This window comes from Haliaeetus albicilla, chromosome 27 (genome assembly GCF_947461875.1).
Source record: "Haliaeetus albicilla chromosome 27, bHalAlb1.1, whole genome shotgun sequence".
Taxonomy (NCBI): Eukaryota; Metazoa; Chordata; class Aves; order Accipitriformes; family Accipitridae; genus Haliaeetus; species Haliaeetus albicilla.
In genome coordinates, this window is record NC_091509.1 from 8481120 (window position 1) to 8497562 (window position 16443).

The 16443-nt window shown below is 37.0% G+C and overlaps 1 long non-coding RNA gene across 1 annotated transcript; it reads left to right on the plus strand.

Annotated features, from left to right (window-relative positions):
- The first annotated feature begins 1417 nt into the window (after positions 1 to 1417).
- On the plus strand, positions 1418 to 16198 carry LOC138682325 (uncharacterized). Its single transcript, XR_011322430.1, has 3 exons — positions 1418 to 1474; positions 9143 to 9231; positions 16139 to 16198. It is a non-coding gene; the product is annotated as an uncharacterized lncRNA (long non-coding RNA).
- Positions 16199 to 16443: the final 245 nt, after the last annotated feature.

Here is a 16443-nt window from a genome sequence, read left to right on the forward strand (position 1 = left end):
AACTTTAAGGTGTCAAGCTATCATCTCTATTGGATGAGAACTCAAATGTAAGCTAAAAGCAAGGCCAGACTATGACGCCCTCATTAATTTTGCAAAGTAATCTAGGTAAGTAGTTTCTGAATTTGGGGATTCATCCCACATATGTGTAGCCATATGAAAGTTAGTCTATTTCATCCAAGAAAATTGGCTAGACTCTGTACATACCAACTGAGATTTTTGTCCCATGCCAAGAGATAATGAGTACAGGAAGCTGCAAGTTTGATGAATAAAGTCAGGTGGGGAAGAATCACAGCCTAAATACTTTTTACTGTGGGTCAATTCATTAACTACAAGAATGTGCACAAAATTCTTATCAGTTCAAATGAAAAGTCTGTTGTGAAGTCTTTCAGGTACAGAAATTGCTTGTAGGTAAACAAATGAGAGAACGCTTCAGATTCCCAGTGAGATGATAATTCATGAGCTAGGGCATCTGTAAGATGCAGATGATCAGCATGCAAGTCTGGGGCCTAAGTGCTTGTTAAATATTTATTTGTCTAGGTAAGAGCAGAAACTTGACACCAGAACCCCTTTATTTTGTGCGAGTACCTTGTCTGTTAAGTTAACAACTATTCTGGATGCCAGAATCTTGGAAAAAGAAATCTGGGAGACCCTCAAGGCAGAATAAATTATAGCTGTGTAGTTCCTGACAAATGTTTGTATAACCTGTTTATAAAATCTTCCAGTGATAGCTATACCATGACTATCCCAGGCAATTAATTTCACTGTTCCTTCATTACTACCAGAATTTTTTCTCAATCTCTAAACTGATTTGTTAGTGTAGTTTAAGCCCATTACTCTTTTGCTTATCTACTGTAACTACCTAGTTAAAGCATTCCCTGTTCTTTCAGTATTTCCTTTGTTATGTTTCCTAAATCTCTGGTTATCTACCTCAGTTTTCCCCTGTCTTTGCAAAAGCACAGTTGACAGTTGACACAGTTGACAGCTTCATTTGCTTCACTGAAGCAATAGTAGTCTTGCTGCAGCCTTGCCAACAGTGGCTAGAGGACAACCATTATGACAAGGATTTTTCACATTATTTATTGTGTGTATGTATATGTGTATGCTTACACACTGTGGTTTTTATGTTTATGTGTTTTATATATATGGGTTTATGTTATTTGTGTTTATTAAAACAGGCATAAATTTTTATAACATTTATTTTGTTATATGTTTGTAATAGCATGACTTTACTGTCTCATGCTTCGCTTGTGAACAAATTTAAGTCTGTTTTTAAACTTTATCTATTTAGTTTCAGTTTATTTTTCAGTTTGTCAAGGTCACTGTGAAGTCTAGACCTCTCCTCCAATGTACATGGTGTCTTTTTTATTTTGGTGGAAACGGCATATCTAATAAATGTACTTTCTGTTCCTTTATCTAAGATAATAATGAAAATATTGAATAGAACCAGACCTATAAGTAGGCCTCTATGTCTCCAGTGAGTATGTTTTACCATTTGATGGTAAACTATTATTAACTATTTCATACGTACAGTTATACCAAAAATTTTTGAACCTATTCTTTATTACTTTCGTGATGACTGTGCTTCCCTGGTTCACCTATTAGAATATATTGTGTCAAAACCTCTACTAAAATTGAAACAGAGAAGTTCTTCCTCCTCATCCAGGTGATCTGTTGCCTTGTCAGAGAAGAAAATTAGAAAGTTAGTTTGATATGATTTCTCCTGGACCAATCCATGTTAGCTCTTAGGCATAACCATATTATTTTTCAGATGCCAAGTTATTTGTGATAGATTTGGGGGTGGGGGGAAATTCAATTAATTCACTTATACTTCCACAGCTGACTGGCTTATGTTTCTGGTATTCCCTTTTAATGATAAGACACTGCATTTTACCTATTTGGGTTTTCAGTTCCTCACAGGTATCTAATGAGCTTTAATATGTCTGAATTGTTGCAGCTAGTTCAGTAAATTCATCAGTCAGCACAAGTAGCAGAATTGTTTTAACCCGTTTTTCTTTATTCCAAGCTGAGATTTTACTCTCTTCTACAGTGTTAATTATTCTAACCCCCTGCTTGCAGTTAACATTTTAAAGCAAAAATATCATGCAGCATGTGAGCAGCCCTGGCATTCTGATAGCTTTCCTTCTCCAGTCAGTACCAGACTGACACTTAACTTCTCTTATTGCTAACATTTGCAATGATATCTTGTCTTTGATTTCTCTGAAGCTTCTTTCCATCTTACGCTTTGACCTTTCTAATTTTCTTTCTACATACTTTTTCTGTATTTTTAGTACAATTGACCTATTTCCACTTTCTCTATGCATCCTTCTTTTGCTTGACACTGCTGAGGAGCTTCTGATTTAGTTATTTTCAGCTTCTTTATTGGGATGGTTTGTGCTTATTCTTGCACCATTAACATTGTTTGTGGAACTGCCACTCTTTGTAATTCTTTTTTCCCATCATATGGGCTCTTACCTAGGGATTTGTTGAACCTATTGAATTCTGTTTTCTTAGTCTATTTGTTTCTATTCTGCTATCCAGCCTCCCTCCTTTCCTAAGTTTCATTAGCTCTTATCATACCATGGTCATTGTCATCCAAACTGCATTTCACCATGATCTCAGTCAATTCCTCTCTATTGATTAAATATACAACAGTCTTTGCACTGATTGCTTTTTTCTGCCTCCTGTACGTGTATGTGCATCTGTAATATTTATCTCCACCATGACTTCGAGATTAATCCATGTTGTACTGCATTCATTCCCTTTTTAAAGATTGTCTGGGTAGTGTAAATCTCCATTATTACCTTGTATTGTGCCTTGGATAATTGTGGTATTTGTTCACAAAAGTTCTTTCCACTGCATTTTCATGGTTTAGTCATCTGCAATGAACACTTACATGTTTAACACCCAAGTTCAAGTTCCCAAACTTTCAGCAAGGGCAACTTCCCAAATTTGGATCTGAAGACAAGTGTCGTGTGTGAACATGTTAGCCTTTTCCATTGCAGTAAAGTGTCTAATTTACTAAGCTTCTGTAGTCCTAGTCATTAAGTGCTTATTATTAAGAATTCCTATTCAGCTTCTCTTGTTTCTTCCCCACGCTTCTTGCATTAATGTACAGGTTTCCAAAGCGTTGGGCAGATTGAGACATCATTTGTTTGATTTCCTTCATACAGCATGTCCAAGCTGCTGGGTTTTATGCTTATGCATGTTTTTATCTTCACTATTGCAATCCAGGGGTATGGTAACCAAAGATGAATTTGAAAAAACTTCTGATTAAAATCTCTGTAAGAAGTTTTTGATCCCAGCATAAAAAAATACTGTCATAAAACTCCTATCTGCTGTCTTGACTTCTGGACTTCACTAAAAAAGGGCAGTGTCTAGAAGTTCAGAAGCAGGTTCAGTCTTTGTTGAAACATAAAAGTAGGAGAGACTGTTCATGCACAACAGCATTATATGATGTGAAACTACATCTTGTACTAACTGAATTTAAATAGTGTGGTGGGAGCGGAGAGGGAGTTTTTTGTCATGGTATTTAGGCTACTGCTTTAAATTTGTGCCTACCTCCTTGGACTTTCAGAACAGCACTACTTTTAGTGATGCTTTGTAGTTACATTATGTTATCGTTCAAAGTGAAGTAGACATTTTCCAAAAGAAAGGAAAATCATGTCCCTAGAATTACACAGTACTCAATTTATCTTCATAGAAATATGCATGAATTTTGATTTTCTGTATTATATTCATTTGCCATATGTGCAAACCTGGTTAATCATCAGTTTATATTATGTGTTATCATAAACAGGCCTCTATTAACATGCTTTTTGTCTTGCAAATATGTGCTTTTCTCTACTCTTCCAGTCTGAAAAGGTAGTTGTCCTAGCACTTTCTTCAGTGAGCATCACCAATTTAAAATACTTAGTGCATCACAGTGTGACAAATGCAATATTGCTTTGTTTTAACAGAGACATTAAGTGACTTAGAAAATACAGATACAGTATGTAAAGCAGGGCTAATTATTCTGTGATTTTGAAGACATGCTGTAAACTTAAACTGCACTGTGTCCCTAAGTACTTACACTCCAAAGAGGTATGAGCAAAAGGCTGGCTGGAGTTACAGAGATGAGAAAAACACTTAGAACCATAGAATCAAAGAGTGGCTGAGTTTGGCAGGGACCCCTGGAGATCACCTAGTTGAAAACCCCTGCTCAAAGCAGGATCAATTAAGCAGGTTTCCCACAACTGTGTCCAGGTGGGTTGTGAATATCTCCGAGGACAGAGAAGCCACAGCCTCTCTGGGCAACCTGTTCCAGCGTTTGATCAACCTTACAGTAAAACACTTGCATATATTTAAACAGAATTTCTTGTTTTTCTATTTGTGTCCATTTCCTCTTATCCTATCACTGGCTGCTGCTGAGAAAAGTCTGTCTCTGCCTTCTTTTCACCCTCCCATCAGGTATTTACACAGACTGATAAGATCCCCCTGAGCCTTGTCTTCCCCAGGCTGAACAGTACCAGCTCTCTCAGCCTCTCTCTTGATGTAAGATGCTCCAAGCCCTTCAGCATCTTTGGTCCTTCACTGGGCTTGCTCTAGTACATCCACGTCCCTCTTGTACCAGGGAGATCAGCACTGGACCCAGCACTCCAGATGTGTGTCAAGGGGTGAGCAGAGGAGGAAGTTCACCTCCTTCAACCTGCTGGCAACTCTAATGCAGCCCAGGATGCTGTTGGACTGCTTTGCTCCAAGGGAGCTCTCTTTTAGTGAACTTGTTGCCCACCAGGACTCCAACTTTTTTTTCCACACAGCTGTTTTCCAGATGGTTGGCCCTCAACCTGTACTGATGCATGGGGTTATTCCTCCCCAGGGGCAGGACTTGGCACTTCCCTTTGTTGAGCTCCATGAGGTTCCTGTTGGCCCATTTCTCCAGTCTTTAGAGGTCCCTCTGAATGACTGTGCACCTATCTGGTGCATCAACCATTTCTCCCAGTTTTATGTCATCTAATAAATAGAAAGGGAGCCACATAAGCACGGTGAGATTCATATATCTATGTTTTCAGACTATGTGTATCAAGGAAAATCCAGCTGCACAGATATTCTGCTGTTTTGGCAGGGTTCTGGATTTTCTGAAATGGAGAAGACAACGAAGGTCTCTGTCCAGGTGACAAACTCCCCAGGGAAACACTTGCACTACCTGAGTGCTCGAGAACACAACCCCCCGTGCCCTGCTGTTCTCGCTGCTAGATCTGCTTGCTTTCAGAGAGAGCACTCTTTTGTTCCTGATCTAGTGAATTATGTCCCTGCCAGGAGGGGGGTTGGACTAGAAGATCTTTAAAAGTCCTTTCCAAGCCAAATCATTCTATGACTGGGGACAGACTTTTTAGTAGGACCTGTAGCGATAGGAAAAAATTAAAAGAGGCTAGATTCAGACCAGATATAAGGAAGAAATTTTTTACAATGAGGGTAGTGAAACACTGGAACATGTTGCCCAGAGAGGTGCTAAATGCTCCATCCCTGGAAACATTCAAGTCAAGTTGGACGGGGCTCTGAGAAACCTGATCAAGTTGAAGGTATCCCTGCTCATTGCAAGGGGGTTGGACTAGATGACCTTTAAAGGCTGCTACCAAGCCAAGCTATTCCATGATTCCATTGAATGCTTTTCAGTAGATATATATAAATTTTGTATTCATTCTCATGCTGTTTGTATTTAGACAGCATGGGATATAATATGTCCAACATGATGCTACAGGTAAAAATAATCCTAGTTATGATGATGCAGGGTATAGATTGTCACCATACCTTCTTTATTGCTATTTAATTCTCACGCAGGAGAGAGTATGACATTTCCTTGTAATTTCCTAGCACATTTTTTGACTTGATATGTACTGTAAACTGATCAGCTAGGGTTAGAGTCACATGGAGTTCCACTTGAGCATAGAAAGGCCTTTATTCATCAAAAATTGTCTTTCCAGGTTACAACCGCTGTGACTGGTATAAGTGAAATAAGAGAGAAAAAGGGAAAGGATGCTCTGAGAGGGAGTGTTCTTTGTCATATGCTTAAATTGGGAAATCCATTTATATATATTGGGAAGTTAAAAATGGAAAAATAGTGGCAAACAGATTGATACAGCTTTTAGATTACAAACAATTTCTGGGAAGAAATTCAAACTAATTCAAATGAACAGCACAGAAGAGAACAAGACAATATTCAAGGACAACTAAGTAGAACAAAACTGCAGGGTAAGGTTAATTGGTATGGGTGGGAAGTCTTTCTATCAGGTTTAAACACTGAGCACATCTAAATAATGTTGAGAAAATTGAGTTAGAGAGCATACACACAATATTTAGGTACCATGATGATTGCATTTCTGTTTAAATGGGAGATCTAGCTAACAGAAATAATTTTCCCATTTATTCACGTGTGCATGAAGAAAAGGACATCTAGAATTAAATCTGAAGGAAAGCTCATGAGCTCCTGTCTGTAGCCTTCAACTTTAATAAGAGGACTCACCCCTCAGAATTTCTGGGGTGCTTATAGTCCCAGTTTATTCTGACTATTGACTCAAGAGAACTCTTTGTGGCTTTCCCTGATAAAGCAAAAAATAGAAGCCTTTGCAGCTCAGATTTATTAGGATTGGTTTTTTTTTTTTATTTTAAATGACCAGTGTTTTTATTTGCATTAGATTTTTGATAACTGCTTTAATAGCAGCCCTTTGTCATGTATTTTATGAAAAGGAATACTTTAAATCATATCTGTAAAGCACTGTTTTATAATTTTTAATTACATATAGCAGACAAAACCATCATTATCCAACAATTAAGGTGCATGAATTATTAATTTTTAATAAAAAATAAACCACTTGCTCTCTAATTAACTCTGTAATCAAAATTGTTCCAGTATATCATTATATCTCTTAAGATTTCAAATCCTAACTGGGTTTAAATTGGCATAGTATTAAAATAAATTGTTTCTCTGGAATGTATAATTAATAAATGTGCAGGTCTTTATGGTTATTGTTTTCTATCAGCTAACTATACAAAAAAGTACACCAAGGTATATGAAGAGCTCAGTCCAATATATTTTTAAATTTGTGGAGCTTTCTCTACTGATCAATGAAAAACAGGCCCTAGATCATGTTTTAGTCTCTATTGGTATGCAAGAGCCGTTGTGAAGCTTTGAAGAGATCTACCCCTTGGCCAAGACATTATTAAGCTCACTGCTGGGATTTCTTTAGAAGAACAGCCTTGTATGAACCCTAGCAGAGGGATTTTTCCATGGAGCTTCATGGAGTTAGTCCTCTAAACCCCAATGAATATCAGTGAGTGAAATGGATGCATAAATTCCAGACGTGTTTTTAGAAACTTTCCTGAATTGATTGTAAAAATCTGAGAATAGAAATCAAAAACCTGCAGCAGATCCACAGATCCATATTGACATTGATTTCTTCCCATTTTCAAATTCCACTCTGCAGCCAGTGGTATATAAAATACATGTATATATATATGTGTGTGTGTATGTATATATATAACAAAATACATGCCAATGTATGTGTGTGAATCTATGTACGTATATGCATACAAATATACATGTACACACACTCCCTGCCTGCATAGTTAACTCCTACCTCACTGCTCCATAGTCACCAAACAGACATTTCTTCTAGAGGTTTCAGTAGAAGGCTCCTCTGTAAAGGGACCACTTGTAAACAGCAGTCAGAAAAATTTATCAGACATGCAAATAGAGTAATGTAATTACTTACAGACACTCTGAAGCCATAATATATTATACATAAATTATACAACATGCTTTTAAAAAATATTTTTGGACAGCTCTATGGAATCTTGAATGGTCAGTTCCTCCAGAAGTCTAAATTAAAAAAATAAGTGTTTGTAGCTGTAAAAGCATTGGTTACTTATTAGACCTGATATAAAAATCCCATCCAATACAAACAGACAAAATACACCATGACAGGAGGCATCCTAGTGACTCTCCATGTGTTTATGTCCCACTTACGAGAGTGTATATATAAGAAAGTAAACAAAGTATATGTGGAGCAGTGGTTATGAATAGACCTAATTTCTCCAAAACACATATCTTGTGCACTATATGTGGCCAAGCAAAGATAAAAAAAAACAAATTGGCTTCCTGTTAAATGTACTACACAGAACAGAAGGAATTCTGTATTATAAACAGAAAATATAACTGGTTATCCAAAATTTTAAATGCAGAGATTTATGATAATTTCTTAAACATTCAGTATTGTAGATATTGAAATAAAAGGCATGTAAGTTCAAAATTTATTTTACATCTACTAAATTATTTAAGCTCATATCAGACCATTGACTGGCAAAATTGGTAATAGCTCATTATACATACATACATACATATATATATTTCATCTGTTTTCATGGATAGTAAAATTTATTTAATGAAGGTAAACAGAATCTGGCACTTGGAAGCAGGAGGAGTAATATACAGCATTACTGTTCAAGCACATAACGTTATACTGTTTTCCCTGGGTTTTTCTGCATGAATGTCTTGTCCTGATGCCAGTGTCAACTCTTTGCCAAGGCGCAGCATATGTCTGGTATTCTGAAGGCTGGCTTCTACATGGACAGGAAAGCAGTGACGTGGAATCTCTGTCTATTTCAAGCATAAATTATTTAATGTGTCTTGGGAGAGGACCCTCAAAAATATCCAGGGTATTTTCTTTGGAAAGCTCAGCCCCATAGGAATGATAAGCTCCCAAGGAGAGATTCTTCATTAAGCTGTATATAAGAACAATGCACAGTAGTAATTGCAAAGCTGAATATTTGGCCACAAATGAAGGAAAAATAGTGTGGAAAGAAATGTGCAGCAGCACTATGCTGTGACGCCAGGGTTACAATACTATATTATACAAAGAAATGTGTACAAAGTGTGATTTGGAATGAAGTTGTCTTTGAAGAGGGAATAACCCTTATACAGTTCTCACTCTAGTGCAAACCTCTGAGGAAAAGCAAAGAACTAAGGACTGCTTTGTTCATTTATATCTTATGCTTCAGTTATATGTTCTAACCTGGCTTTTTATGGTATTAAGGCAGAAATATTAGCCTCAATGTTTTCAAATGGAACCCCAAATCTTAGCAGAAATTCTGAAACTGAATTTTGCAGGAGTCTCCAGTGTCTCTAAGAGGTTTTGAGGAAACAGCTCCAGATGAACCACAGTTATACGAACCTGTGCTCCCAACCTTATAAGATGGGTGAGCCAGCTCACAGCTTATCCCAAGGATGAGTTTTGGTATCTGTCATTCTGTCTTCAAGCTGCCTTTAAACTTTCTACCCTGCTTCTTCTATTTTATTGCACTGGTTACCTAATAAAAGGACGTAGTGCTTCCCACTGTGACGAACTTTCGAGTTATTTTTGTGGATTCATGATTAAGGTTTTATATGTAACTGCTAGTGCCTCTCTTCAGAGAGGTTCAAATACAAGTTTCTCTTGAAATCAAGTTGAACACCTTTTTTCCACTTATGTTTTGTACATAGCATGATGGTAACGTGTGGACTAGTTACAGATATGAAGTCTCATTCTTCTTGTTCCTTGCTTCAATGCTTTGTAAATCCATGTCAGTAGAACATTAAATATATTTATCTCTCAAAATACTTTCACAGCAGTGGTTGCTACGTTATGTTTTGGGTTCTCCCAGTAGAGTTACACTGCAAGATTTTTGATTTGTACTTCCTGTAATAAGGATTTCCTCTATGTGCCATTTGACCACTCTACTTTAGCACTGACATATATAACCAGAAAAAAACTCTATATAATGATTTCTCTTGTTCTTGGAAGGCCAGCCTGAAACCGTTAATACTTGAAGAAAGATTGTATTGGCAGTACCATGCTTATTTGTTTATGAAATATGTAGCCACATACACAAAAATTAAAACATTATGTAATCAGGATTTTTAGTGAAAGGACATTCTGTTTTACCTGATCCTTTTACCTGATGATGATCCATACATCATATGAAAAATAGTAAGAAGAACTACTTAAGAATTTAAAACTATTTAAAATGACTCTCTATACTTTCTCTCTTTAAAGTTTAAATTGCACTTTAAATAAGCCTATTCTAATTTAGGAATTTGGGACTAGAACTTTCACTAAAGAATGGGTGAATCAATTTTTAATCAGCTCCAGTAAGTTCATATTGTGCCGTAATTAAAAAGTAAAATTAACAGAGACAATTCAAAATTCATTAACATTCAGCGAAAAAAATTCAATATAATCACAAGCAAAATTACCCTTGTGTTTGTTTGCCAAGTTGTGCAAGACTGCATTTTGGAAAAAACACTTTACTGGCTAATATGCTAGAAGATCATGAATATATCTTTGCACACTCTCTTACTGCAATGTTGATGAATCAGTGTTAGCATTAATTAATACGCTTGCATAATTTTAATTCATGACAGTAAAAATCGTATGTGAGCATGTTTTGCATAAAAATGAATTGTTTTGACACTTGGTGATCTTTGTGTTTGCTTCATTGTCATGATGTTACAATAAGTATACATAATATATACCTTTAGATAGTCATGCCTGTGAAAAGATTAGAAAGGTCAGTGCTAAAGTCTAGTAGTCAGGGTTTGTTATTACAGCTCTTGAGCTTTCATAGTATAAGACAACATATTTCATCATTTGCTACTTTTGCCTCTATACAATGGACAAAGTTGACAGTGGAACGTGTCAAACTCCTGTTACGTACTCTGTGCTAGAGAAAACTGTGTTCAGACAGCCCAAACTTTAGCTGGATTTTATTAGTTTAGTGTTAATAAGTTAGAAGGTTATCAGAAGCTAAGATCTGAAATGTTAGCAAGGTTTCTGCCTACTTTTCATTTTTGATTTAAAAAACCCCATGGGGGTAAATGCATGTGCTATGACTTCTTCCAGGTCTAAATGAAAAGGACTCTTTTTTTAGGGAAAGTGATGCTAAGCAAAAAGACTAGACATTCTTATTTTCTTATTCTTGGATAACATCAGTTAGGTAAGATTTAATACATGTCTATAAGAAATCCAAAAAGCAAGTCTTCCTCTTCTCTGCTTTTATGATTAACTCAGACTTTTTAGGCTTGCTGGTGCCTGCTCTTCCGTAAGTTCATGTTCTCTTTTGCTTTGAACTTTTAACATCTTTTTCACTAACAAGGTGAGAAGCTTTCTCAAAGTTCTTTAGTATTCAGTACTTTTTGACCTTTTAACCATTTCTAAGACTAGTCAACACTAAAGGAAACCAGAATGAAGCAATAAGCTAACGTCGTAACTTGACACTTCACGTGCAATTTTGATTGACTGTGTTAAGTCCATGTCAATATAGACTAGTAAGGCTTTTAAGTCAGTAAATTTGATCTGTTCAGTATGTACATAAATAATTTCCCATTATACTGAGAATTCAAAGTACCTATATAAATCTGTGGTTTGTAGCAGCTTTTAAACAGAGAATGAGATGGATTCAACTCACACTGGTATTGATAAGAATATGGAAATCAGTTGGAGTGGGACTTTTGAAGTCTCAGGGAACATGAAAATTGAATGTATAACCTGAGTGTTTAGTGCTTAGTATTTTGAATGCATTCTGTCAGCCACAACATGTTCCGAACATGCTGAAAGCTCTCCTAAGGCTTAGTGCCTCTGTAAGATGTATCACATGTTGACTTGTACACATCCTATATGTAGCTCTGATGGGAAGTGGAAAGGACTGTCCATTTTACAGATCCTAACACTTCCCCTTAGGAAGTACAGTCAGGGCAGTTTATGTCAGGTGTATGTTTATGATGATCCCACAGTATGATGCTAAACCTGCGATATCAATGTAATAGAGAAATTGAAAAGTCTAACCCTATGGTGATCAACATAAATCTTCCTTTAATTTCTTCTTTCTGTCAGATCTCTTTTGCATTTTGAGAGGATTCTCTCTTCCACTCTGGATTATTAGTCTCTCTAGCTGTGCTCGTCACTTGGATTCTCATTATCTGATAGAATTTGGGTACAACAAGTCTGCTTAGATTAAGGCAGTACTCTGTGAACACAAGGATAACCCCTATCTTGAAAGAATGAATGATTGTCTTATAATAAGGGTCAAGACAACAAAAAACGCTTAAAAGGACATATTCATAATATGAGTCATTGAGAATGCAATGAACTGCAAAGTCACAGTGCCTTGGAAGCCAAATTTCCCAAATTCATGTCTGGTAATCAGAGAGCAAGTCCAGAGAGCATTTCTAATTTCACTAGATCTTTTCATAGTGCTTATATTTCCTGAGTAATGCTCAGAACTCACACCAGATTAGCATTGCCAGCTAATTTATTAAGTTCTGCCTTTTGTTCTTCATAACATTAGTCTCAGCAGGATAATGAATAACCAAAATAATTAGTTTATACTTTCGACTTTGCCAGTAAACCCAGCATGATATCTACCCCATTTACAAAGAATATGCACCAAAATGAATGACATTGACTTAAGGGGATGAAAGACAGACTGCAACGTGGTATGGCCAGTTTTCTTGGCCATATGAGCTGCATACCAAAATAAGTATTCTCTAGCGCAGGATATGGCCTGGCTGGAGGCACAGCTGGGCTCCGCAGGGGGACACAGCGATGCTGGTCTCAGGACCCTCTGTGACTGGGGATTTGGAGCTACAGTAGCCCCTCAAATACAGTACAATGTGCATTAGTAGTGAGAACAATTACTTTTATGTAACTGTAGCAGTAATTTTTACCTAACATTAGATAGCTACTGTGGCTTGAAGGAAAAAGCCAAGAGATGATTCAAGCAGACAAACAACTAAGTAAAAAAAAAAAAAAAGAAGGGGAGGTGATTTTTCCAAAAGGCAGGTAACCCCATAAACACAAGTATAGAACAAGGATCTGACTCTGAAGCATCTGGAAATGGAAAGACATACTGCACTGGATATATTAGGTGGTGATGTGTAAGAAGTAAATTCTAAGTTAAAGTAATATCTAAAGAAAAAACAGGAAAAAAACCCCAAACCTAAGGCTGTTTTATTAGAGGCTTCTCCTTAAGGGCCTACATTCTGGAATATATCACTCAAAGAATCAAACTAATATAAATGAAGTACAAGATAAAGTATTGTTGAGCAGTAATCTACTATAAGATTAATACTTAAGGATGGGAGGTATGTTAGGATTGATTCTTAGAAATTGGCATAGGTGCCTGGATGAATTAGCAAATTTGGAATGGCTCATTCTGTGGAAGTGAATGACAAGATATATTCAAAGGGAGTTCAAGATCCCAGCTTGCTTTCTTTTTTTGATGACATTCTTTTTGTAGTAATATCTTCCTGTGTTATATTTAAGCTAGTATTATTTATATATTTTGGAACAAATCTAAAGAAAGACAATTAACTGAGGGAGTAATTAGCAGTTAGTGCTAGGGGTGAGAGGTTCTAGGCATGGTAAGAGACTTTTAAGTTCTTCTAGTTTCATAGGTAAATCTATGCCCGCATGCAGTATCACTTTCTCAGCAAATGAGTCTATTAGTGTGTGCACCTGGACCAATTTCCAGTTGTTTATATTATTCATCCATGAATTTTGAATTACCTGGAAAAGCTATAAAATTTGCTCTTGAAAGACTTTTTTCTCCCTACAGTTCTATATTTGGCTGTTTTGGGGATTATGCTTTTGTTGCATCCACCCCTTCAAGGACATTCTTTCAGGAATCCGTGTACCAAAAAATAAAAGCTGTCATGGAGGATTGCTGAGAAGAAACACTGAGGCGGACATTTTGCAGCATGGGATCTGGGAAGCAAATACAAGCTAACAGGCAGGCATTATTACGCCCCATGCAGATGGCTCCTTCAGGGAGAGCTATTTTCCTGGGATATGATGGATAATTCCAGGTATGAATGAATTAATTCAGCAGGGAATGAGAATATTTCCCATTTGTGCAGCAGTAGAATGCCTCTTGAACCACCAGATTGGTGGACCATTTGCTGCCTCTGAAATAGCGCTCTAAGAACTTTTTGATCTGAAAAGATGTGCTTATTATTCACACTTCTCAGGTGGAAGAAGATTCTCCATCGCCGATGCCAATGTATTCGTGCTTTATTTCATTCACTGCTGCTCCTGCCTATTTAATTCACCATGGCTCCTGCCATATATTCCTTCTGTCCATGATTTCTTGCCTGATCACTGAGGGATGGGCTGGCAACCAAACATCTGTGTATGTATCTCTCCCAAGCTATTGGCTCAGGTGTGGCAGAAATCAATGTTATTAATATGCACAATGAGTCACACTACAGTTTGTATGTATAGGTCCTGAATGCCCCCCCGGACAAAACAGTATCTTGGACAAAGTACAGATGAGTGGCTAAAGTCCTGGGTCTTGTCAACATCAATGGATAACAAATTTGTGTAACAACTGTTACAGAGGCAGAGCATAATGGGAATAGTTAAATGGGAATTAACCTGTTCGAAAAGCGTTTGAAAGACAGAGTGGTGGCTAAAATCAAGACAACATATCGCTAGGCAACAACACTGTGTTAAACGGTGCTTCTGACATAATCCTGGTGCTGAGGAGGGTAGGTTAGAAGGTTCTCCATGCCTTTTGCATAAACTTGAGAATTTTTGTAATGGTATTCTTGTCTTGAAGCTGAGAAGGAAGAGAGTAGTGTAACTGCAGCAGTGGTTGATGGATGGATAGCTATAAAGACTGGTGCCTCCAGCCCACTCAGTCAGATGCTCTGTGGTACTGGTGGCTGAAGAAGGTGTCAGTGCCAAGTTTTCAGCAGATGTCCATCACCCACTTCTTTTACCCACCATCAGGCATAAATGCATCAAGAAGTCTTTAGTCAAGCAGCAGGCAGTATAATTCCAGAGAAGCAGTTATGACTTCTGATAGGAGACTTTTAATATGTGTTCATCTGAATAAATAAATGCCAGCTTCCACAGAAATATGCTCAGAGTATTGCAGAGGACAACAGCAAAACTTTCTGAGAATGTATGGAGCAATGAATGTTTGTTTCTATCAACAGCAAAAAGTTCAACTGATGTTTGGAAGAAGGGGGCTATATGTGAAGAAGTATCCTTTCACCCTTTAATTTTCTTCACTTTCAGCATGAAAGGCAACAATAAGCTCTTCAATAGGGTGGGTTTTTTGCACTCATATATTTGTGTTTAATACATAGAGTATGTATTTCCAGTTAACACTTTTATGGCACACCACTGAAAAAAAAGATGGCTGCAGAGAAAATACATCTCTTTGTCTCTCCTCATCTTCCTTCCTTCCAAATTACATGGGAAAACCAGGAACCAATTGCTTTTTCTGGCAATGCACAGTGTCTGAGGCATCTTTACTTTTCCATATACAAATTCCCACCCAAAATGCAAGTATTCAGTGCATTGTTCATGTTGGGTTAAAAAGCTTGGGGAAACTGTGAAGAAACATCCTCCCCTTGCCATGCACATTCCCTTTATCTTTGTGGAGTTCCATATGATGTCAAAAAGCAAGATCATTCTTTCTTTTTTCTTTCAATAGCTTTTTTTTTTCATTGTTGCTGTTAGTGTGCTAGGCAGAGGGAGTAATTTTGCAGGATAGCATCTTCTTTTTAACCCCAGTAGCATGTTCCCTTTCCCAACTTAATAGAGAGCAGAAAAATTACTTTCTCTGCTTGACAGCTGTAAGTAACTTAGGTATCTTTACTTTTCTCTGTGGATTCTCAGTCAAGGTACAAGTATTGCTACAGTCTAAATTGGGTTTACTTAAGTTCTGGAGGGAATCAAGAGGCTTTTTTAATGTGTGTGTTTGTTTTTCCCTGGGAAAGGAGTCCTCCAAAATAGATGAGTCTCAGCATTAACTCAAAAAAAATTAGTCAAAATGGCTATTGACCAGCTTCTCCTTCATGGATAAAACTTTTAAACAGCAGTGCTAATGTGTTATTAGTGCACAGCTGACTTCTCTCAAATGTATTCTTTCAGCACACTGTCATGTGCTGATACACTTTTCCAGTTTCCTCCCTCCCCTCAACTCAGGAGTCACAAATGTGCCTTTATTAATTCAACTTCATTTCTGCAGTATGCCTGAGCTTATGAGTAGTCTAGTTGTCAGAAGTTGTAATACTTCTGGCAGAAGTTTTTAATACTTTTCCCCTTCATATCTACAGTTGGCTTTTATCAGAGACAAGATATTCTGGAAGATGCATCTTTGGATTGATCAGGTATGCCGGTTCTTTTAAATTATGTTCTCAAGTTTAAAGAATAATTTAGGGTTTGGGGTTTTTTTAAGTCACATTGCAAATGAACTTACTTTCCTTTTTCTTTCTGTTTGCTAGAGATAAAGCCAAAATAATGTTAATATTTGAAAAAATATTCTTCTTTCTTTTTATCTACTTGAGGGAAGAATTTTGTAATTCAAGTGGTATGTACCCATAACCCAGCTGATTTGCTCCCTCTTTGGCTGCCTACAAAC